The sequence below is a fragment of the Lynx rufus genome, unplaced genomic scaffold, assembly GCF_022079265.1.
Source record: "Lynx rufus isolate CCGP_SWC_20201006 ecotype Redwood Valley unplaced genomic scaffold, mLynRuf1.p SCAF_8, whole genome shotgun sequence".
Taxonomy (NCBI): Eukaryota; Metazoa; Chordata; class Mammalia; order Carnivora; family Felidae; genus Lynx; species Lynx rufus.
Window position 1 is genome coordinate 72,272,939 of NW_025814896.1, and position 26,512 is coordinate 72,299,450.

The window sequence follows — 26,512 nt, forward strand, 5'->3', positions numbered from 1 at the left end:
AAAATCTGAGACCATTCCCCTGTTCAGTCATCTATAGAATAAATGATGTGCTCTGCACCATCACAAAGCAGTCTGACATACTGTTTTCACATTTAGAAATCTGAATTTAGTATCTGCAATAAAGAAACTAAAAATACAATCTACTCTAAAACTCACTTTCCCTCCTGTCCTCTCTTACTTATTCCAGCTAATTGTATCTCTTTCCCCTCTAAAACAAAATTCAAGACATCAACATTGCCCTGCAATTATATTTTATCTTACGTAAGGATGGTCACTGACAATCGAAGCTAATCCAGGATTTTTTTAAATAAAAAGTCCATATAGGGTCACTTAGGTTGAGTAGAGTGATTTTATGCTTTTATCAAATCAAATATGAGGGATTCATTTCTGCTAAAATTACCTCTATGGGTCTTTGCCTATAGTGTGATGAAGGTCACTGAGTTGATTAAAGAGTTCGTGGCAATAATGGGGTCTGCTGCAGATGCGATCTGAAATGATCAAAAAAAATTGAGAGCAAAAGGGACTCAAATGGTTCAGTGGAGATAATATACCTGAAAAAAAATCTATCCTCTGTGAATGATTACTCCTCCAAGCAGAAAGAAGTCTGAGAATAGAGGGACTACATATTCTCCCTCTGAAACTATGAAAGAATGTGAGAAACAAGTTTAAAACTGAAAGGTGAATAAAAACAGGGAACCAAGGAAGAACTCTTAGTGTGGAAATCTAACTTCCTGGAAGAATTAAGAGGCTCTGTGGAGTGTATGAGGGAGACATCCATTCATCTGGAACACAGAGGAAGAAACAAGATGGGAAGTACTCATCTGTCAGCGTACTGGGCCTTACCTTGCTGGTTACCAAGTTGTATGTGTATATCTTGCCTCTGCTCTGTTAAGTTCCCTGGAGGCAAAAGTACTCTATCAATTTTCTTTGTATCTCTAGAACCATGCATGGGGCCATGTCATCACAATGCTTAATACAGTATACATAATTTATGTAATGGCCTTAGAAGTTTATCATCTCATGATAACTGAATCTCTTGAGGGCAACAACTATTTCTTGTTTATCATTGTAAACCTCAGAAACTAATGCATAACGGACCCATAGTAGGCTGTTATTATGTCCTACTGGCATGCATACTCGCACAGCTGAAACTTAAAAATGAATGAAAAGAAACTGACAACATGCATAGTCAACTAAGCCCCACCTATGTATTGAACATTTTCTAGATATGTAGCACTATGCTAGCTGAGCCTTTTGAAGAACACTACTGCTAGAAATAACTGCCACCTTATTTCATTCCAGGTAACTAGAAAAGCCACACTTTGCATATTTAAGATGATGCCATATCAAAGACATTCTTCCCCTAGGGTTGGTCATGTAAAAAATATCTCAAAAGTTAAAATAAATCAGTGTCAGCCTCTAAAATCTTAATTACTTTAAGGGTATTTGTACTTTTAAGTATTCTTTTTTTTGTCTCTAACAATTAAAGTCCCAGGATAGAAATGGAGGATTAGACAGTTCTAGAAACAATGAGACAAAGGAAGGGAAAACCAAGTAAATAGGCACTATTCAGGTACACGCATGCATGTGCACACGCGCGCGCACACACACACACACACACACACACAACTCTTCGCTCAGACAAGGCAAATAGCCTTCCATGAATCACAGCATAAATGCTCTTCTAATATAATGATTTTTATCTCACAAAATCCTGACAATTTTTTAGTAGGCAGAAAGCAGTCTCTGAAAATGTCCTCTATGACTACACATTGTAGAAACCATCTCTATAATGCACTGCACATGTAAGAGAGAGGAAGAAGCTTGTTGCACTAATAAAGGCTTACTTCATACACATTTAACCTGCTCACCAAACCAAAATGTTACAAATCCCAACCCCAATGTCTATGGAACCATGAAATTAGGTGTACAAAAGAGTAAAAATTCAGATGCACAATTACAAAGTTTAGGGGGTGTTTTGCCTTAAGTAGAATAGCTTCTAGGATGCATTGTGCTTGAAACAGGTCTTTCCCAAAATGCAGGTGTACACGTTCATTCACCCACAAATGTCTCTTGAGGAGCTGAGCAGGCTAGAGCTGAATGATGCGCAGAGAATCAAACACAAACTGCAGCCAAATCCAAAGCAATAGCTTGGAGTTGTTCCACTATTCTGTCCACTTCAAGAGAGGTGGAAAACATGAAGCAAAACAAAAACCTTAGAAGAAAATCTTGTGAAAAGAAATGGGGACTTCCATTATAGAGACTTCATTATAGAGATTTTATGAGATTGTCAATGTCTTCTGAAATTCAGTGCCATGCCCAAGTTTATCACTTTTAAAGAGGAGGAATGACAGAAAAAAGGAAACGGTTGTTTGGCTACTCTCTCCCACATTCCCTAGCTACATCTTATGAGATAGTTTAAAATAGTTCTCTAATGACCACCACTGTACTGGGTGGAACTGGGAAGTGAGATGTTATAAATAAACACTCTGTCTGGAAAAGATATGTGGGTTTAGTGCTGGGTCTTCACAGATATTATTTTGGTTCATTCAACTTAACAAGCATTTTGGCGACCATTTCATTTCTCCATTACACCGTGAGATGGTTAAGCCACATTGTTTCTAGGGTCATTTCCACCTTTAACATTAATTTCTAAGTCACCATTTATCTAAGCCAAACATACACCAGGTCGTGTGCAAGAAACATTCAAACCTGGAGCACACTCCATTGACTCAAAACCTCCTGGGATGATCTTACGCTGCTTTAGTTTCCGCCTCCAACTCAGCAAAAAACAGAGTAAAGAAAGTCCCAATCTCTATTCACGTGCTCATAAGGTATGTTACTTTTCAGTAACCTTCACTTTAAAAATCAAGTTATTTGCCTTCTTCATACTCCAGGCTTTCACTTAAGAATCATCTCTTCAGACAAACAGAGGGTTACTGGAGGGGTTGTGAGAGGGGGGATGGACTAAATGCATAAGGGGCATTAAGGAATCTACTCCTGAAATCATTGTTGCACTATATGCTAACTAACTTGGATGTAAATTAAAAAAATAAATTAAATAAAAATTAAAAAAAAAATCATCTCTTCAGGGGCACCTGGATGGCTCAGTTGGTTAAGGGTCCAACTCTTGATTTTGGCTCAGATCCATGATCTCATGGTTCATGAGTTCGAGGCCCCCATCAGGCTCTGAGCTGACAGGGCAGAGCCTGCTTAGGATTCTTTCTCTCCCTCTCTCTCTGACCCTCCCTTGCTCGTTCTCTCGCTCTCTCTCTTTAAAACTAAATAAACTAAATTTTTTTCAATAATAAAAAGGAATCATCTCTTCAATGAACACTACCCTAGCCCATCATATTTTCAGTCTCTAAACCAATACTTCTATCCTCTTTCCCCTTCAACTTCTTTGTCCTTAGCTCTTATCACTCTGCATTTTATTTATTAATCTGGTTTATTGTTGAGGATAATGAGTTCAATGAGGACAAAGATTTTTGACACCTTTTATTCACTACTGTATCCTCGGTACCTAAAATAATGCTTGGCACACATTAGGTATTCAATAAACATTTGTTAAATTAATTAACAAATGAATCTGTGTTTTGCTCCTTAGGATAACTGTGAACTAAATTTTCAGTTAATACTGCTAAGATTTCATCCTGTCTTCTTTCCTTTTATACATCTTCAGTGTTCTACCTGCTTTACAGATTATAAAAGAACTTGTGAAACTCTGATTTTAAATCTAATTTGCAACATAATACACAGTCCCAAGCATACTAGACATCAGCAAATACAACACCCATGGCTCCTTCAAAATATATCTTAAGAAGCGAATCCAAGTTAAAAATTCAAAAATGTAAAAAAAATTTCAACATAAATATAGAACTAAGATGAAATGAGATTTATCACAGACTTTCCTCTATAAGAATCTCAGTTGAAGTGCAGTTCAGGAGCCCTAAAAATAGCTTGTACAGCAGTCAATTAGAAACATTTCAAAACCATGACCACATTAAAACACTGTGGTTTAACTTGAAAGGTGAAAGGAGTTTAATGTAGGAGGAAATTGAGGCAGTCAAATGGTTTCAAAGATGGTTTAAAATCTCCCCAAGTAAAGAGAAAGCAGGGTTACCTAAGGGATGATGGGTGGATGAAAGCTGAAGATGTGTGAGGAAGGGTTGGAACAGTAACTGGGAAACTCCCTAGGAAATTAAACAGATGAATGACAGTAACTTTAGGACCATGATAAGAACTTAACAATGCACCAACTCAGAATTATTTTACTACCCCCACATTTACAACCTTTAGGAGTTTTAATGTCCCATCAAGTCATCTTGCTCAAAAACAGGAAGCAAAAATTAAAGAAAATAGATTAATATTTCCATGTCAAGATTGAGAATCAAAGTTCTAAGGACCCATTTATAATTTGAACATTAGGGTAGAACATTCTAGATATACACCTGTTTTACTTTAACAACAAAAATGCAGACTCACACACTTTATTTCTGCATATGGAGAGGAAAACTACTGAATGATACATGAGAATGTTAAAAAAAGAAAAAAAGAAAAAGAAAAAAGATTCCCAGAAAAACTTCCCAATGTATTACCTCTGATTTGGGCTTTAGGGATCAGATAAATTATCTTTTTTAAAGTCCATCTGGAAAAGTTTCTTTGCTTTGCAAAATTAATGTTTGGATGATAAAAAGTAAGTCAACCAACTAAATTCTGTCCTTTTGACAAGAACGAAATGAAAGCAGAGACCCTCATCTTTGGCATTTGTGAAAATGAAGAGATTGCGATCTTAAATTTATAATGTAGAATGCGTAAAGGTTCTACCTATTCTCATGTTTTGTGGATTGACTATATATAGCAATTATTTTTAAGAACAGCAGGGAGCAAAAAGAGGAGAGAAGCCAGGTTCTGCATTTTGAGCAGCTTTTTGAGACAAGAGAAAATCTTACACAGCCTGTGAGCATAAAGGGACTCAATGAGGAAAGCAGACCACAACACGGAAAGAGCAGAGAGAATTTTAAATGTCATTGCAAATGAGAGCGGTCTCTGGGGTCCCAAGGGCATCAGTGGGGTAAACAGGACCTCTCTACATCCCAGCCTTCCCTGCTTACATTAATTAAGATCGATCCAGCCTGAAGTAGTAAGAAGATGCTGCCTTGCTTTTCCCAAGGCCCTCAGATGGGGCAATCTCAAACAAAAACCCTCAGTCCTTGTACTAAAACTTATTTAACAGTCTTAATCCAAGAAAAATGCTTTTCAACTTTCTTATCCCAATATGCCCAAATCAAAATGGCTGCTGGAATGATGAAAACACAAGCTTTTAGAAGCAATGATTGGAATGGAGAGAGGCGGTTCTGGTGTGGTTGGTGTGTTCATAATTATAAAAAAAGGTCATTATAGAGCAGTGACAGTATTTTTGGCACTTGGATGTTGTCTACTCTGATCTTGGCCCTTTAAGTAAATACGGCTGGACAACCTCTGTCACACTCAATTTAGGGACCCTTCCTAAGCCCAAATGTAACAGCAACCTCCTGTATCCATGCTCTAACCTTTCTATCTCCAAGCAGCCTTCTAGTTACCTGACTCCCACACTCTCCTCTGCTCCCCTCATCCTGGTCCTCCAATCTCTTGGCTGTATGCCTCATACCTTGTCCCAGCACTGCCTCATTTTGATGAACCAAACATACACATTTTTCCAGTTGACTGATTCAGCTCATCCCAATCAACTATCAATTTTGTATACACTTTGGTTTTCAAAGTCCCTGAAGCTCCAGATAAAGGATAATCCCACTGGACCAATGCAAACCCTCCCCTTCCCCTCAGTGAAGAGATCTTAGACAAGAGCACCCATCTCCCAACTGGTGAAGGGTTTATGTTCATGTAAATATTGTTGCAGTCATCTACAGAACCCCTAGATCATGTCCTCTATTCCATGTGCAATTTAATATTTGATTCACTGTAATGCTCTCCAATACCCCTGCTGCCATAATTTTTTGGTGATTTCAGTAATCACTACATAACTACCCATAATTCTCCATGTCCTTATTCCATGAACTTCTCTGTCTCAATGATCTTGTCCTTGACCTAAATCAGCACTTACTCCCATGGCCAAATCATGGCATCACCACTACCTGGGCCTCTCCTCGAATCTCAATTTTAATCATCCCATTTATCCACACTTCTATCTAAGCCCAAGCCTTCACTTTCATACTAGACCCCATGTTCCACACTTAATCACGAATTCCTCTCAGAGTGTTTCCCTTGATTCCCTGAAGCTTTCATTTTTCCTTCTTTTACATCATCCCTGTCTGTATTCACATGGTGCAATATCTCTCATTCTAAAAGGAAGCTTCTCAACCTCCCAATCCCTACCAGTCTTATAAGAAGGCAATAAAACCTCTGTCTCCCCTGTCACACCCTATTCCATCTATCCTCCTTTATTTTTTTATAGTGTTTCTTACACTATGGAGAAAGAATCTGTGTATTTCTTTATCATCTGTATAGCCTCACTGGTACGTAAATTTCACAGTGGGAGACTCTGTGTGTTTTGTTCCATTAAATATATCTAGTGCCTAGAACATGGAAGGCATGCAATTAACAAATGTGGTTAACAATGAACAACATGAATGAATGAAATAGTGAATAAGTAAACTAGTTAATCTTTCATGCAAGGCTCAAGGCATCTTCATGAGTTTCTCCCTAATAGCAACCAATAGGCAGCAACACTGTGCCCTCTTATATCTCTAGTTTGACACCATCTTGAGATGTCTTGAACCAAATCATTTATTATATTCCTTTTAGCTGCCTCTGTAGCGTGTCAGACTCAACAACCAAACCTGTTCCTGGACCACTAATTTTTTAAAGCATAATCCACAATAAATTTCCTTTTAGTTCATACTATCCCTGAAATCCATTTCCCATTATGACTGTTCATGCTTCAACCATACTGACATTGTAACATACCTATAAACAATATCAGAAATTATACCCAACCTACACTACTCAACAGTGGAAAATTAACATCTCCAAGTATGGGAGGCAGTGAAGAGAGTGCTGTGATTCACAAGCTATTTGAGTATTACAGTATTTCCATTTCTGTCTGTAAAGATAGTAACTTCAAGATAGTTTATATACCTATTAACTCTAACATCTAGATGAGTCTTCTGATTACCACATCTTATATGACAAACTACCTGTATTCTAGATTGCCAGGGTGCTAGGTGGGTTGATGAGTAGAATAGAGAATATTGATATAGGACTTTAGAGACATCTAACTTGTACAGGGTAAAAATCCATGTAATCTACCTAAACTATATTGACCAGTTTCTGAAACATCCTGCTACTCGTCTTATTCAATTACAAATAATTGTGGTTAAGGAGTTAATATAAAACCTTAGGCAGTGTTTTATAGCAACTTGTCTTCATTACCAAGCAAACACATAAAGCTAGTTTGTTACTCCATAATGGTATAACCAATTACTCATGATAACCCATACTACTCTTTATTTCTGTTATTTCTTTGAGAAGTGTAATAGAAATCATATTCTCCTTACTAATGGTGTTTATTCAAGCACTTCTGTTATAGAGTTAATCCCATTTCCATTGATAAAGGCTTTAATTTGAAAGAGGAAAGTGACACTTAAATATATAAACTGTGATTATTCATATACAATTCCTATCATTTTTAGAAGCATTTCTGTGAGAGAAAACAGCAAGAAGGGCCATGGTGGGAGCTTCAAGATGGCAATATCCAATACTCAATGTTATGTTAAATTTAATGTCAAATACAAATCATTTGGAAACATGATTAAAACCATAAATAGAAAGCAACATCAAGTATTTGAGATAATCCCTTTAATACTATTTTATAGCCTTTGAAATGAAAAGGTGGCTAATAAGAAAAATGCAATCTTGTGAGGATGACTTACCAAAACCAAAACAAACTACTTAACCTCATTTCTTCACAAAAGCTGTTAACCTCCTAAAACAGATTACTGCTAATTTGCTTAAATTAGAATTGCGTAAATTTGCTAATGATGAAATGTCATTCTGCATCTCCCTCAGACTCTGAAAATTTACAAGATTTTGTGTATTTTTCACTTTGGCAGGACACCAAATATTATGTAATCAATATATTTCTCCGAAATATATAAGCACAAAAAAAATCATGACATAGACCCACGTACTCCTCCACTGGCACATGTTCTTGTGCAGCTGAATAATGGGGGTAATAATGCCTATCTACAAACAACATGTCTTTAGGATAGGAATTCTTCTCTAAGGTTAAAAATACAAGAACTGAAATAATTCTCTACTGTGCCTTTTTTTCTAGAGTTTGAGGAATGATATTGACCAAAGGCCACAGTAAGAAACTTCAAGGATTCAAGTGAACCACAGTTAAAAAGGGATAGATCGAAATCAACACCTTTCACCATAAGCCCAAATCCAATTATGCTGTCCCCTTCCTCCACTATGTAGTATTGATTATTTACAATTCCAAATATCTGTCTTCTGATGTTTTATTGATAATGTTTAGGACAAACCCCTCTGCATCCCAAACAGGAACTTTGCACTCTTCTGCTCCACACTTTGGTTCATGTGATTCCCAGCTTGTGAAATGTCCTACACCAAGTACTCTAAACAAAATCCTAAATTCCTCAAGGTTTTATTTAGTTCATGTTTCTTGTGTGACTGTGAAACTACAAAATGTACAGCAATAAATAAATACAATGATTCTGAAAATCATTTGTGATTGAACTCCTTTTTTACTGATAAAGACTCAGGAGTTCCAGAAAGTTTGTGTGAGTTGCTCAAGTGTAAGAGGCAGGTATAGCCTGGCCCCAGGCCCACATCTCCCTAATTCCTAGTCTATAACACCCTGTGATTTCTCCAGCTCAGCTGTGACCTCCTCTTGTCCTGATCTCCCCTGGCCTTAAGTGTCCATTGCATTTGCTTGACAATCACCATGCACTGCCAGTCCCCTCCCACCCTTTCATCATATATGTGACCAATACCACCATCTGGATCAGAAGATTCTCTCCAAAGTACCTAGCACAAATGGACCCTCAATAGTATTTTTTACAATTTACAACAATATTTGCAACAACCAATGCTCTGTCTTATAGACCGTAGAAGCCATGAACTCAAACTGCACGTCAGCAACTGTAAGATCAAACTTACACGTTTTCTCTTAGTCCTAAAGCTCTAAAATGTATGACTTGTTTTGTTGTTGTTGTTGTCATTTGTTTACCTGGCATAAAAGGTCCCTGTAAACAGTCTATCATTTGAGCCAAAAATTTAGGAATTCTTTATTATTATTCTTTCTTCGAGTTGTCCAGCACTGTTTGTTGTAAGAATCCATATCTCCCGTTCAACAGGCAACCCTAAAATGTTCATGCCTTTCACACACTTCAATGACAGCAGCCACTAAACATTCCCAAGACATGTCTTCAGTGGACACTATACTCTACATGACCATAGCATATTTTGACTGCAACAAAAAACTTCCTTGAAAAATATACCCAGACCTATAGAGATATAAATATGTATAAAAATATGAAAGTCAATTATAAATATGAGTATGTATTTTATATGTATGCTCATTTATATAAATAAACTACCTTTCTTTGTTCCAGACTTGGGGTCAATAAACTTATTTTGAAAAGGAACAGATAGTATTTTAGGCTTTCTAGGTCATATGATCTTTCTGTCAACTACACAAACGCGACTCTAACCAATAACTAAATGAGTGGGCATGGCTGTGTTCCAACAAATCTTTATAAAAAGAGTCAGTATACTTGGCCATAATTTGCTGTCCTTTGTTCTTGACCATTGTTTTTTTTTGACGCAAACTTCCGCAATGTTATAAAGTAAGTTTTGTGAGTTACAAAAGGGATTGTCAAAAGCAAATTAGAATAGGCGAGGACAAGAAAATCATGGTATATGGCACATTGTTGGTATTGTTTTAGTAAACATTTCAGTTTTTTATATGTACAGTTTTGTGTATGGGGTCGTGACCCATAGTGAATTTCTTCCCACAAGTCACGGTCGTCAAAAAAAAAGTTTGAAAACCACTAGGCTACTCACACAGTTCTGTTCTACTCTAGTACCTGTTCTTGAAGATTAAAACCTTTGGTTCAGTCAGTGACTTAACCAAGAAGTTTTAAGTTCATGAGTTAAATATTTGCAAATATTATCCTCATTACACCTTTCGGTGCATGGAACCAAGATCCTATGGAGGTTCCAACAGAGTAAACACCAGAGCTATGAAATCAAATCCAAAGGGACAAAAAAAAAGGGGGGGTCACCCAGGTCATTAAGTGAAGAATCAAGTGATGTGCTGATCTGTGGAGAGAATATGGGCTGTAGATCAGGCAATTCATCACAATTTCTTGGGAAGTTCCCCTGACTTCTAGTGTCCTGATGTTGAGAAATATGACAAGTTTGACCCTTCAATTCTCCCCTTCTCTGAGTCAGATGGTGGGACAGAGATTACTGAGGTATTTCATATCTGTTCTTGTACTTCTTACATGGCTATTACTGCCATCCCTAACTGGCCATCCCTTGAAAGCACAGAGAATCTTCTCACCAAAGTAACAGATGTCACCCTTGCTGCCACAGCTAACACATGTGCCTTGGATAACTTCAAACACACAAAGCCCTCGAGCAAGGAGAATGATTAAGACCTTGTATGGCAAATGGACAGATACACCTGATCTTGCCTTTGCTGATCCCTGCCAGTCATAACCAACTCAGGGAACTTTCTACCAGAGTACTTTCCCATACTCCTGTGCCAGACACTTGAAATTCTCATGGATAGATTTCTGTCCATTCCCACCTCCAGCTCTGCCCCACACCCAAAATTTCAGGAATCCCTATATCCCAGGTGCACTAAGCCCATCCCATCCTCCCATCCCAACCTCCCTGTGCATTAAGCCAAGGCTATTTTCTCATTAATCAACTTCCCCCATCTTCCCAACACATCAGATCTGTCCCCTTCTTTTTGACAACTTACGTCTTGGTAAGTTTTGCAGCCTTTTATTTTGTGTGTGTGTTAGAACAAAACTTTCATCATATTACTATTTTCCAAAAGGTTCTTGGTCCTAGGCTCTGTTTAAAATTCCTTTTTTTGGGGGGCGCCTGGGTGGCGCAGTCGGTTAAGCCTCCGACTTCAGCCAGGTCACGATCTCGCAGTCCGTGAGTTCGAGCCCCACGTCGGGCTCTGGGCTGATGGCTCAGAGCCTGGAGCCTGTTTCCGATTCTGTGTCTCCCTCTCTCTCTGCCCCTCCCCTGTTCATGCTCTGTCTCTCTCTCTGTCCCAAAAATAAATAAACGTTGGGAAAAAAAAATTAAAATTCCTTTTTTTTTAAATAAACTTTTTATTTTTAAAATAAGTTTGGGATTTACAGGAAAAAAATGTGAAGATAGTCCAGAGGGTCCCTGTGTACCCCCCCACTCAGCCTCTCCTATTATTAACAGCTTACATTAGTATGATACATTTACCATAACTAATGAGCCAATACTGATATATTATTACTAACAAAAGTCCATGCAGTCAGATTTCTCTCACTTAAAATTCCTTTTAAGGTAAGAGCCTTCCTCAAAGGAAGTTACAGCTAAGGAGCTTTGGCTTTTCTCTGGGAAGAGCTTTTGTGCAAGGTGTATGTTGTTGGCCTTGCTTCCTCCTCTAGAAGTGACCACATGGTGTTGCAGCCTTGCCTCTATCCCACATTTTGAGACTGTGTTTCTGCATGTGTATCCTCTGACACTCTAAAGCTCTGCAGGAGATTTATCCTGTACCTCTCCAGCAAGAATAACTTCCCGTCTGGCCTTTAATCTAGAAACCAGTTATTTGATTTCATGGAAAGATGCTAAGACACTTTCAGGTTTATAGTCCAACCGATCACATCAAACTCCAAAATCCAAATCACGTCAATTATGCTAATACTGAAGACAAATGTATATAGAGTCACCACTACCATGACTGTCCTCAAACAGCATTTGTTATACAACTACCTGCTTATGATACAGCACAAAACAATTCACCACCACAGATGCTATCCTCTTGAAAATTACAACCCAAGACCCAGATAAACCATAAAATGCATTTGAGGAACATAAAGGAATGTGTCAGCCAACATGTAATAGTTGAATAGAATTCATATTAGGTAGGGTGAATATTTTATAATTTGTTTGTACTATAACTGTGCATGGACAAAAAGCAAAAGACCATGTATTTTTTAAGTCAATAACCACTAGGATTTACTTCACAACTTGTGACCAGAAGCTGAGCTCTCTCCAACTCACTGCTGCCTGATATGAAATATAGACATAAGCTAGGATATTTGAAGGTTTCTACAAAGAGTGTCATTTCTTTAGTCCTGAACCACCCAAAGGTGCTAGTGGTACAAATGGGCAGAATTAAACATTCTTGGAAATGTGCCACCAGGTGCAAAATGGGCTTCCCCTCCCGGATAAATAGGCAATGGATCCAGATTCAAAGCTTCACTAAAACTACATCATTTTTAGAAGTGTCTAGACTACGCTAAGTCTTACAGATGGCTGGCCTTATCTCCAGTTGAGGCACAGCAGTAATTGTTATTTTTAGCTGGTAACTAGGAGCCTATAGGCAGACCCGAAGATGATGGAAGAGGCCACACTGGGACCTGTAATAAATCAGCACTCTTTGGATATGTTTTATGAATACAAGTCTTTATGGCTGTTTAAGGGTGGGGTTAGGTCAGTAATATGAAAATACTCCTAAAACTAGGCAGGTTCTAAATCATAACATTAGAATGGCCTATATGCAAGCAGACTGGGGAGAAAGAAGAGCAAAATCAGGGCAGTATCTGCAACTTCTTTACTTGTACAAGCAACCTCCCACTTAACTCTGTTTACATTCTCTGAAAGTATGTTATTAATGCTGCCTTTAAATGATGATCAGTCAGCCGCATCTGTCATAACCCAGGCTGTCCGGCCAACCATTATCTGGAGCAGACCGTCTAGACACAGCTAGTAAATCATGGCTTCTGACACGTTCACCATAGAAGTGTTTTCTTTGCAATTAATTTTCCCTTAATATCTGACCAGTGTTCATGGTAGAATCTGGCACATATTAATGGTCCTCTATTCACCCACAACTTCATTAATAATAGAGAAAAGTTAGGAGATAGAACTTCTTTCACCTCCCAAATGAGAACTGTTTTCATTTTAAAAAGGAACAAAAACACAATATACAATTGGGTGGGTGGCAAATGTGGGGGCAAGTAGAGATATTAGGCACCAAATAGATAAGGTGTCCAGGATACCAAACGATACACTGTGTACTTTTACAGAAAGTTGGACTTTACTGAAAGACATTGGTGAAGACGATTTAAAAATAGAGGGAAGTATCATCTGTACAGGTAGGAAGGTTCACTGTTACTAAGGTATCAATTCTCTCTAAATTATCAGAGCAAGAGAATCAATGTAATTCTAACAAAATATCAACACGTTTTAATTAATTCTCAGAAGCTACTTTTAAAATTTACTTGAAAAAAGAATGACCAGAAATAAACAAAATATCACTAAAAATGATCATTGTAGAGAGAGATGCTCACACAATATCAAGATCTATTATAAAACAGTTGTAATTAGGATAGCACGTCTTTGGTCTAATGATAAAGAGATCTAAAAGCAGAATAGAGAGTCTGTATGTTTTTAATTTATATAAATAGTATGAAGTTACATGTAACATTGGACTAATTTTATTCTTATTAAACATAGTTTTTATATTTACCAATGTTGATACATTATTCAGACCTAGTAATTTTATTTTATCTATGTAGTATTCAATGATGTGAATAGATTTTAATATTTCCACTCCTCTATTTATGTTTATTTAGGTTAATTTTTAGTTTTCCAGGTATACAATAGTGCAATGAACACTTTGTGCACCTGCATGAAGGCATATTTAGAATAATATTGTTGTTCGTACATAAGATACAGTCATCTTCAAAGTTATACATTATCAAGTTGTTTTACAAAGGAATTAGAGGGGTGCCTGGGTCGCTCAGTCAGTTAAGCATCTGACTTCAGCTCAGATTATGATCTCGTGGTCCGTGAGTTCAAGCCCCGTGTCTGGCTCTGTGCTGACAGCTCAGCTATAATTTCTTAATTTTCCTCTAAAGAACATTTAGACTGTTGTTTTTCACCATTGTAAGCAACTTAGCAATGAACGCTCCTGTTCGTATTTCCTTGTGCAGTATACAGCCAGCAAAGGCAATCTTCTGGTTTACTAGATATTGCCAAATTTCCCTGCAAAGCTGGTTTCTAGCCCTTCAACACTGAATGAGATCCCTATTTCCCTGTGTCCTCAATTGTACTTTATGTTTGTACAAATGCACAGATATCAACTTAACATTGTTATGTTTATTTCTGCAATTACATTAGTGTAAAGTTGTATTTCATGTTTTGATTTGCATTTCCTGACTACTACAACAGTTGAACATCATTGCAAACCTCTGGAGACCATTTAAGTTTCCTCCTCTGTGAATCTTCTATTCCTCTTTTCCACATCCATCCATTGGGTTTCACTGAACTTTATATGTTCTTGGGCTACTAATTCTTTGACAGTTATTTGTCCTCCAAATATCTTCTTCCAGATTGACTTTTATTTTAATGTTATTTGTGTATTACTATAAAAAAGCTTTTAAATTTTGATTTAGTGAGATTTAGCTATTTCTTTAATGGCTTGTGTTTTTTGTGAATCATTTTAAATGTTCCTCTCTACTCTGAGATTATAAAATACTCTCCCATCTACCTTTGTTAAGTTTTTTGACATGTTGCTGTTTGATATTTTGACATTCTACCAGGAATAGACTTTTGTTTTATTTATTTTTGAAAAAGCAAAACTTGGGGAGGGGCAGAGAGAGGGGGACAGAGGATCTGAAGCCAACTCTGTGCTGACAGCAAGCCCGATGTGGGACTTGAATTCATGAACCTCAAGATTATGACCTGAACCCAAGTCAGATGCTCAACCAACTGAGCCACCCAGGTGCTCCTCATCTCCACTGGTTTATGATATGCTTGTCATATATCAAATTTTCACATACGTGGGTGTGTATCTCTAAGTTCCTATTCTGTTCTACTGGGGACAGAGGAAACCTCATACATTGTAACCCTTTCTTCTCCACCAGAGTTCAAAACCATTTAAGAGATATCCATATGTGAGGAGTGTGGAGACAAAAATATCTTTGTTATTTGACAGAGACTGCTTAGCTTCGGGGTCCCTCTTTATGCTATTATTTGTTTGGGTTATGTGTTTTAAGTATTTCTTTTTTCCAGAATTTATCAGTGTTCTGGGTAAGATCAAGGTGTCTACCAGCTCAGTGTACCAGATTGATACAACCTAAAATCAACATGATGCAACTTGACAATATTTACATGCTATTTGGCACTATTTGTTGTGAATTTGCAGTTATTTCTGCCATCTTATTTCATAGTTTCTGCTTATCATTTATTTCACTGCTTCTTCTGTTCTCCTTATCCTGCCTTTGATTAGACTGATAAAAATTTTTTTTCTCCTTCTTTTTATATCTTTGTTGGAATGCTAAAGGTTGGAATTTTTTCTTAATACTCTCTTTAAGTGTTAAGATATACTCTCACCTGTGAATTTTTCCTGAAATCTAAAATTCTTCAACTTTATATACTCCTTCTGAAAATAGGATTTAATCACCCTTGAACTTTACAATGTATCTTGCTATAATCTTAAAATTTAGTTTTACCTTATTTGTACTGGGGAAAAGCACCATGAATGGTTTAATTTTGTGACTTTTTTTTTTTAGTTTCTGCCCACTGTATTTATAACTTAGACCTTTCCTCTGGGTTTACTTTTCTTCTTGATAGAGTAATCTATTTCCTTTATAAAGCACTGTGCACTGTGGATAAACTCTCCCAGTCTTTGTCTCATTCTTTTCATTTTGCCCTCATTCTTGGAAGAAGTATTTGGTTAGGTATGAAATTCTAGGCTGACTGTTATTTTCTCTTAGCTCCTTGAAGTGACCTCGGAGTGCTTCCCAGTGATGAAGAGATTATGAGACCAAGGGACAGAGGTTAACAGGTTCCTGCCTCCAAGCAGGAAATGGAGATTTGCTAGCCTCCTGACTGCTGTCCTTTTCAGAAAGCTTGTTATTTTTGGCCAGCTGTACACCTGTTCGACTGCATGCATATCCATCCCTTCCTCTCCCACACCAACATGCATTTCTCTGGGCCAGGCTCTGAGCTAATTATTTCCCACACAGTCTTACAATCGCCTGACAATCTTATAACAACCCCAGTACAAGGGCACTTGAATGGCTCAGTTGGTTCAGGTTCTGACTGTAGATCAGGTCATAATCTCACAGTTCATGAGTTGGAGCCCCACAGTGGGCTTGCTGCTGCCAGCCTGGCATTGCAGAGCCTGCCTCAGATCCTCTGTCCCCCTCTCTCTGCCCCTCCCCAGCTTGCACTCTCCGAAAAATAAATAAATATTTTTTAAAATAAATAACCCCAGTACAACCAAAACTACTAGGGAAAATTAATTCTTAAAATCTTACTGCAGACTTTAGAGTATGTCAGAGTCTGGCAGACCGAGTTAACAGAACCTTGGTCGTACCAAAAGCATGAATAAATGCTGGGAAAAATTAACATATACTTAAATGCATCCCTAAACAAGGAATAGCATCAAGAGAGACCCCGAAGTACTAGGCAGGCTGAACAAGTGTGTCCATGGTAAGACGTTCCCGCAACAATCTCCAGAAAGCTGATTCTATGAGGCCAGTTCTGCCAGGGGCCTCTTTTTCCTCAGGTCATCCAAGGCCTGCATGCACAACTCCATGTCACCACAAATTTGGGCATCTTCTCAGGCCAGGCTGCCCCAGAGCTGTGTTCAGGGCATGCACATGGCCACAGCCTGCCCAGCTCTATGCCATCAATCCTGGGCAACGAATCAGGGCCAGCCTTCGGGCTATTCTCTGCTACTCTGGACATTGGGCACAGCAGGCAGGGATACTGCCACATTCCCCTGTGACTACTTAAAAAAAAATGAAATCTAGGTTTGTCTTCATCTCACAGGCACAATATAGAAAAAAAAATTATTTATCTCGGAAAATATAAAGAAGTTGGATTACTTTGTCAGGATTTTTATTTCCAAACTGCCAGATTGATTCTTTATACATGTCTACATCTAGGTGTAACTTTTAGCAATCTTATTTGGAAAGAAATGATATTTAGAGAGGGGGGAAAAAAAAAGCTCTGCGTCTGAAATTGGCACAGGAATGAAGCCGTACTTCATTTTAGCCCCACTACGATTGCAACTCACTGATTTCCAGCTCAAAAATTCTGTGCATATTTTGGTTAGAATTCTTTCAGTTGCAAGTGACAGCAAACCCAATTCAAACTGGCAGAAATGGAAAGGGAAACTTCTTGGAATAAATAACTAAAAAAAAAATCTAGATCTTTTTTTCAGAGGTTCAAAAAGTCACTGAAACTTGGCCCTTCCCCCTGATATTTATTCTACTTTTCTCTATGTTCACTTTATTCTCAAGGTCCTTTTAATAACAAAATAGCTGTGCCCATATACTGAGCACAACTCAGTATATGGCCCATATCCCTGAGCCAACCACTGTGGCTGTAGGTATATCATGCTCTGACTGGCCAGATCTGGGCCACATACTTACTGCACCCCCACAGAAAGAATAGGTGACAGAGGGTTTCCCAGAGAAAAAATAGGGTGATTTCATCCAAAAAATGGTGAGTAGATGCTACATAACCAAAACAAAAGATGCCCACTGCAACCCTCAATTAAATTAAACAATAAAAGAAATTAACATAACCTTGCGTTTCATATACAAATTCAGGGATACCCAAATCATTTTCTATTCTAAGCGTTTATTTAACTCGCATTAAAGATAAAAGAAAAACCAATATTGACAGAAAGCTTTCAAGACAGCTCCCATTCGTTTTCAAATAAGTAGGACAAAGGAATGCAATCTCACAGGCCTGAAGAACAATTTGCAGCTAATATTATTTTAGGGAAGATGAAGAGGAGGCACTAAAAATCAAATACACAAATTCGGCTTGATCCCAGAATTCTGGTCTTGAGAAATAAAACTTGGGGAGGCAATATCAAGTGTAATATTCCATCTCTGGTGTTGTTTTTATTTTTTTACATTAAAAATTTATGAGTGGTTCCTAAGAGAGCTAAAGTAATTAGAGATGAAAAATCTTTAATTCTCAATGATTCATACTCCCTCCCATCTCTGTAGAATTTCATAGGAAACTGCTTTGACATATCATCAGCTGTAAATTACTTTAATGACTTCTCTACCACATTTAACTCCTACCTCTGAAAATGATTTAGCTCCTTAATTTGCTCAACACCTGAACACATAAACATCAATACCATTCAACCATCTAGAAGAATGTCATTTGCTATAGTACTTAAAAGCAAATTAAATTTGTCTCCAAAAAATATTAGTCATTTTAACATTCATCTCCATGAAATCAAATAGTTTCAATTAGATTAATAGCACTGAATTCTTTGCAGACATTTTCATAGATAAGATTTTTATTAAACGTGAAAAAGGTATTGCTAAAATAATAGTATTTCAAGTACATTGATTTCTAATATATCTGAAAATTAAGGCTAACACTTGCTGAGTACCCTTGTGTATGGAGAGTATTATATTCTCTAAAATATATTCAGTGCATTTGAATGCACTGACAATATGAATTGATTCTGAAAACACTAACTGATAAGGATTTTATTTTAAATTCTAAGTCTATTCAAAATGGATGTGCCCCTCAAAGTAACAAGGAAACTGTTATTTGCCACATTGGATACATTACCTCTATCGATTCAAATTTCAAAGTGATAGGTTCATGACCTTGGAAAGTTTAGGCTAAATTTAAAAGAAAAAAGGTCACAGGCAAAAATACCTTAAAAGAAATGATAGCACAAATTTGTCAAGTGAAGAGATTGAGCATTTTTCTTACGAATCATGCTGCCAGTCACTGCCATATTGCTACTTCCATACCCTGTTTCTTTTAATATCTCACAAAAGATTCAGGGAGTTAGGAAATTTTTTTTTACTTCAGTCTCACATTTGCATAATGGTAAGATACATATATGTAAACAAGCACACATGCTCACACATAAATTCTACAAGCTTGTTGCTCTAAGGCAGTATAGCAGACTGAAATAACACTATTCAAAGTAGACAATAAGAAAGAGCATTTAGTACCAAATTTCATATGAAACAACACAGTGTATAAAATAGAGAATGCTCAATAAAAGGTGATTCACAGAAAGTAGAACTCTTTTGGAAATACTATGAAATAAATCAAGATGGGGGCATCTGGTTAGCTCATTCAGTTAGGCATCCAACTTTGGCTCAGGTCATGATGTCAAGGTTCATGAGTTTGAGCCCCGCGTCAGGCTACATGCTGACAGCTCAGAGTCTGGAGCCTGCTTCGGATTCTGTGTCTCCCTCTGTCTCTCTGCCCCTCCCCTGTGCGTTTGCTCTCTCTCTCTCTCTCTCTCTCTCTCTCCCTCTCACTCTCTCAAAAATAAACATTTTTTAAAAAATCAAGACAAAGAACAAAAAAACTTGGCCTTGAACATATATCTAATAAAAAGAATAAATTTTATTTCTAATTAAAAATCTGTATTTATTAGGGAAATCATGGAGTTACTAAATCTACATTGGGAGACTAGCTAGTTAGAAATAAAGAGGCTCAAAAATGACAATTACTCCTTAGACTTAAAGTATTCTTTGATATCAAGAACAAAGACTTTAAAAGGCAAATTATAGTTTTAGAAAAGAACTTTTAAGAACTAAGTTGAATATATGATGGAAAACAATATGAGCATTCTAGAAAGCCTCTTTCTCCATAATCTTAATCCTATGCACCCACCCTCACCATAAGCACCCTTGCTTTTTTTTTTTAAACATTTATTTATTTTTGAGAGAAAGAGGGAGGAGGGGCACAAAGTGATGAGGCAGAGATCTGAAGCAGGCTCTGTGTTGACAGCAGAGAGCCTGATGTGGGACTTGAACTCACAAACCATGAGATCATGACCTGAGCTGAAACCAAGAGTCAGATGCTTAACCAGCTGAGCCATCCAGACCCCCCCAGCACCCATGCTTTTAAGGGCCATCTGTGTTTCTTTGAACATCCTTCCCACCCCAACCCACCTTAACTCAGATGGTACATTTTCTCTATTAGCTTTCCAGAATCTTTCTAGCCATTTTTCATAGTTGCCCATCTCTGTGCTACCATTTTGTTCATGCTGTGTTTTTAATAATAATAAAATTACTTATAACAATTAACATTTATTCATGATTTGTGGGCATTCTGCTTAGTCTTTTGAGACCTATGGTGGTGCCACGACCGGCCATGGTCACAAGGCTAACATGTAATGCCACCAAGTTTACACCTGGAGATCTCACATTAGATTCCTCCCTGTTATGCAGCTTCCACTGGCAATACTGACTCTGAGCATACTGGGTTGCATGTGGTCTGTCTCCTGGGCTGAAAGACAGGCTTTTGAGGAGAGATGACTTCTCATTCATATTTTCACATCAGAGATTAACAAAGACCCTAGCCCCTTTTCAACACTCAAGTGTTACTGCTGAATGAGTAAATGAGCAGCTGAAAAAAACAAATCAAATAATGTTTGCTAAACCACTTATTAATTAAAATTTTTTGGTAAAAACAAGACAAAGTTTATTAAGCTCTATACAAAACCTAGGTGACCTGGCACTCTGTGCTCTTTCTTACTACATTGTGTGTTGTGTGCTGTTTGTGTGTGTGCACATGTGTACTTATTAAAAAAATAAATGGAAATTTATCCAATTCACCACATTAATTTTATAAGTTTTTTATTAGTCCTCCAACTTTCATCCATAAGCCTCTTTTTTAAGTGCCTTTCTATTCAACTTTTTTCAAAAGGACTTGCTTTTAATGGGAAGTCTGCATTTCATCATAAAGATGAAACAATGTGCTCAACTTATTCTGCTTCTAGAAAGTTCTTTTTTATCATGAATACTGAGTCAGTAGAAAAGATAGATTCCAAAAGAAAATATATTTCAGGCATGAGAGACCAGAGCTCTACTAGACCGAAAAGAATGAAAAATGAAATCTCCGTCTCCAAGGTACTGAAAGACATAATTTGCAAATGCTCCATTATCACTGAACTTCTGTTCCAGAGTCCGCAAGAGCATAACAAGTAAAGGACTTGCATATCTGAAAAAAAAATCAGTCAGCTCGGAGTTTAAGTGAAAGTTTGCACCATGAGGCATTCCACACAGTCTTGATTATTTGGATAACATGACTTTTTTACTCCAGTAACATTTTCTGTGTCCAACAGTGAACTATTTCTAATACATCATTTTCAGAATTGCATTTGCAAAACCCCAGTAGTTAATAGTTCAGTAGTTAATAGTTCAAGGTTTTATTAATAGTTCAGTTATGGAATCTGTGTGCAAATACTGCTGATAACATCCATGGCAGGGATTCCTGACAGTGTGGGAACTCAAGTCCTTTTGAGCATCTGATAGAATCTATGGCTCTTCTTCCTTAAAAAAAAACACATACGCAAAGGGGCACCTGGGTGGCTCAGTTGGTTAAGTGCTCGACTTCAGCTTGGGTCATGATCTCACAGTCCATGGGTTTGAGTCCTACATCAGGCTCTGTGCTGACAGCTCAGAACCTGAGGCCTGGAGCCTGCTTTGGACTCTGTGTCTCCCTCTCTCTCTGCCCTTCCCCCGCTCTCTCCCTCTATCTCTCAATAAATAAAAACATTCAAAAAAAATTTTTAAATGCATACATGGATAAATACCCCAAGTTTACATGATATCTCAGGGGAGTTACACATGTCCCAAAGTCCACTCATGGGTCCCACCTAGTTCATGGTTCTTTTAGATATCCCTACTGTGAGAACTCAAATCTTTCTCCCTCTGCAGTTCTTTCCTAAGAAGGAACCACTCTGAAAGACAAGAATACAATGGAGGCCTCAAGAAGACATACAAACCCCACATCACTAAGTGGTAGAACTTTTAGCAGAAACGGAAAACTGTTATTAATAGATTTAGATTTGGGAAAATATTCACTTCTGTCTCTTGAACTCTCTTCCACAAGACTCACTCTTTCCTTTAATGCACATAAACTAAGTTCCTACTCTAGGCATCTACTTCCTGCCATCCCTCAAAACCTAGGCATGAGGAGTGGAGTGGTAGTGCCTGACTGCATCTGAATGAAATGGTCCTTGTGACCATCACATGGGCCAGGGCATCTTGCCAGGAAGAGCAACCAAAGAGGCTGTAAATGCCACTACTCTATGAAAAACAGTGTGCATGCATCTAGATGGTCATGGTTCAGCAAACTCAATGCATTTAGTATGGAAGCAGACAAGAAAGTCCCTCAGTTAGAGCATATCTTAACCAAATCAATGATGACAGTAATGAGCTTGGCAAATTTTCAATTCAACACATTACACTTCCAAATTGTGTTTATTCATAAATGATGGAATCCCTGGAGTTATTTAATACCTATCTGGTCAACATTCATGAGGAAATATATTCTATATTGTTGTGGGTGTTTTAGAATAATATTTCTTTAAATATTTTTGAAAGATATCCAACTTACGGAGCAACAAAAATTAAAGGTGGCTCATTAGGTTTGCATAATGATTAAAGTTAAAATTATCTAATTGGGAATTACGTGTATGTTATTTAGTACTTCCTTCTTTTAAGATAATAAATGAATGTTTAGTATGCACAAAGCAGAACAGTATAACACTCCTTTCATTGGGGAGAAATGAGATAGTCCACAGAGGCAACCTTTAGAAGACTAATAAGGTTTCCCAGTTGCTCATTTGCCTTGGCTCATGTAGAAATTAATGTTAGGAAAATCTGAAAGGTGCAACACAGATGGAATCTGGCAGTTTAATTGTTCTGCACAAGAGACCAGTGATCCTGCAGGATCCTATGTGTGCACCAAGCAAGGGGCAAAGCCCTTGCAAAGCTCCATGCCCTTGACTGCCAGTTGATTCTCAACCAATGTGTCTAAGGCAGAGGGGTATGGATTTTGTTGACTAGAAATCTATTTTTAGACTTATTCATTTGCTTCTCTTTAGGTTCATTATAATTTTAACTCATACACCAGAACACTGTTTCCAAGGAAGCCCTGATTAATGTCTTCCATGGACAAAAAGAACAGAAACAAGGCAAATTCCTGATGGAGATTAACTTTACTTTTCACCATGCTCATGATAGAAGTAGCACCTGTTTATACACTGCAGCCCTGTGAAAAATGTGTGCCCCTTTAGACACACTTCAGGAGAGGTGCTACGAAGATAGATGGAGCAAATTCAGGCAGACTCAAATAAAACTGATTTTGGGGGGTCTGTTTCATTTATACAGGATGGCTGACTCTCAAACATATTCTGAATATTGTGAGTACCATGTGCCAACATGATAATGCTGTATTGTCCAAGATAAAGAGGAACCATTCAGTTTTAGCAGAAATGTTATTTTGAGCAATATATATATATATATATATATATATATATACACATAAAATAGTAATAGAACTGCATGGACTTGTCCAAATTGTTTCATGCTGTTTAAAACCTATAATCACTGTTTCAGAGAATTAATGACCCCCCATTTAAGAAATTCCACAGGACCTCTTTACCTCATCCATCTTTAATGTATGAAAGCCATTCCTTGCAAACATAGGAAATGTATTTGAATTCAATTTAGTGACTGTTTACTCTAATGAAAAAAAGAAAACCTAGAATGAAGGTGAGAAAGAGAGGGTCTACTCACGAATGCTTCTATTTGGTGAACTTCGGGAAAATCAAAGATCCTTTTAGTACTTTCCCACTTTTTAAATTTAGGGTACTATCATCTGAGTATTTGAGATGATGCAAGTAAAAATTTTTTACCATGCTGTACAAAAGAAGTTGTATTCTGAAATAAAACATTAGTAAAATATTAAAGAGTTTTCACCTAAATAGAACATTAATATGGACACTGGGCTCCAGTTGTCTCAAGGGAGTTTCCTCCTTGGCTCTTGTATGTCAAAAAAAGAGGAAGTGAAACTGATTCTGTTCCTTGATTCTTTGAAGCATCTCACGGCAAAATTAAAGGCAGAAGTTCTGGCTCCTGAAAGGTGTTCTCTGTTCATTATCCTAAATACTATAGGAGAAAAATAAAACCTGGGGAGAGAAAAAGCTAACTTTAGGACAGAAGCAGATCCTGTCTTAATCCTTAGTTTACTTGAGGAGATGCCTCTCTCATTCTCCAAAAAAAGGTGGGAGAGAAAAGGGAGCTGTATAGATGATAATTAACAGTGACCATTACTTCAAGATTTGTTGGAGGAAATTCTCTCCACATTAAGCACTGGGAGCAATCTCATCTCTTCAATCACCACTCCAAGATCCTATCAAATGGCTTTCAACATTAGTAGAGAATCTAATTTCCTTCACTGTGCCAGGTGATAAGTATATTTATTAAGGCAGAAAAGAGCAAAGAAACTGAAATAGAAAGAAAAGCCAGGCATCTTTCAATGTTTAAGAAAACAATGATTTTATCTTCTTTGATATTTGGGAGAAGAGATTTCTATTCATTCTATCTCATTTTTGTATTTGTTATTTAGTTCTTGCAACAAATCACCACAAAACAGCAAACTGAAACAACAATCATTCATTATCCCCAATAGATTCTGAAAGTCAAGAATCTGGGAGGAGCTTAGCTGGGTGGTTCTGGCTCAAGTTTTCTCACTAGGTTGCAATCAAACTTTTAGCAACAACTATAGTCCTTTCAAGACGAGGCAAGAGAATCTGCCTCCAATCTCACCTGTGTGGTTGTTAAGAGGTCGTACATTCTCACCAACAGCTGGCCCCTACTACAACATGGCATCCTACTTCCTCGAGATCAAGAGATCCAAGCAAGAGTCAGCACCCAAAATGGAAGGCGAAGTCTTTTATAATCTAATCTCAGAAGCACCTGGGTGGCTCAGTTGGTTGAGTGTCTGACTTCAGCTCTGGTCATGACCTCACAGTTTGTGAATTCAAGCCCCACATCAGGCTCGCTGCTGTCCGTGCAGAGCCTGCTTCTGATCCTCTGTCCTCCTCTCTCTGCCCCTACCCTGCTTGCACTCTCTCAGAAAAGGAAAAAAAAAACTTACACTCCAATCTCAGAGTGAATTACCATTGTTTCTGCCATATGCTGTTGTTCACATAGACTAAACCTGGTACTATGTTAGAGAGGACTATACAAAAGTATGACTACCATAGGCAGTGAATGCTGGGGGCCATGCTGGAGGCTGGCCACCACATTACCTAACTTATAATACATCTGCAAGAAAACAGTACAGGGGGGCCACAAAAAGGCTGGAGGCTCAGGTGATGGGATCTGGGCACAAGGTAAATGAATTGTAAATACACCGTCTTTCACCCAGGTTTGTCTCTCTTATCTTTAAGGTAAATCTATGTCCTCTCTCTACAGAAGTGAAGTCTGCATAACTGCATTTTCTAAGCCAGTTAGTCTTTTCCAATTTCCAATGTACATTCACCAAACATGCAGTGTGGTGAAAAAGCCAAGACACAATTTCTTTAAAAGTGGTTGCCTTTCAAAGTACATTCCCTCTCTAGCCCTCTGCCGTTCTTTAGACAGTATGACACTGTCTTCCTACGAAAATGAGGGGGAGGGGAGAAAGAAGGAAAATAACATCTTCTTAGGATAATTCAATCAGTGTTTTTCCCAAAAGAAAAGAGAGGCTGTCCATAGCAGGCTTATATCTGGCTTCTCTCAAGCCAAGAAGATACCTGGTTCAACACAAGAACTACTCTTCAGTTCACCATTTGAAACTTGAACTGTAGTAAGGTAACCTGATACTCTGAGAAGGGGCCCTCCCTTTGCTTAAATATTTACACGAGATAAATATAAAACACTTTATGAGAATACGAAGAGAAGAAAGAGCTATGATAATATTGCAGTGAAGGACTACATTACTATTTAAGTATCTGTCTCTACCAGTGCTAATAGAGGTGTTCTGATGAGCCTCGTGTGGGGTCTCTATCCATACCTCCTAAGATGAGAATCACTATCAAATTATTATAAGACAAATTGTTTTAAGATGCCAAGTATCTTACCTCTCAAAGGATTTAAGGAAGAGAATCTTTGTGATAATGATTTGTGACATACCTCTAAACAAATAAATGTGCTTACCTATTTACTTATGTCTCATCTTGTTCCAAAAAAAGAAAAAAGATTTTCTGTGATGTATCAGGATTCATGAAATACAACAAAAATAACATGAATTCACTGTGAAAGAAAAAATAAGAAAACTAACGCTATGGGGCATGAAACTAATCAAGGAGTGTAGATGTTACAGATGAGCAAGAATTTTGGCCCTTAACTTTCTAGTGGCCTGCCAACTTGAAAAAGGAAATCTGGTCTCTCTCCATGAGAAAACTAAC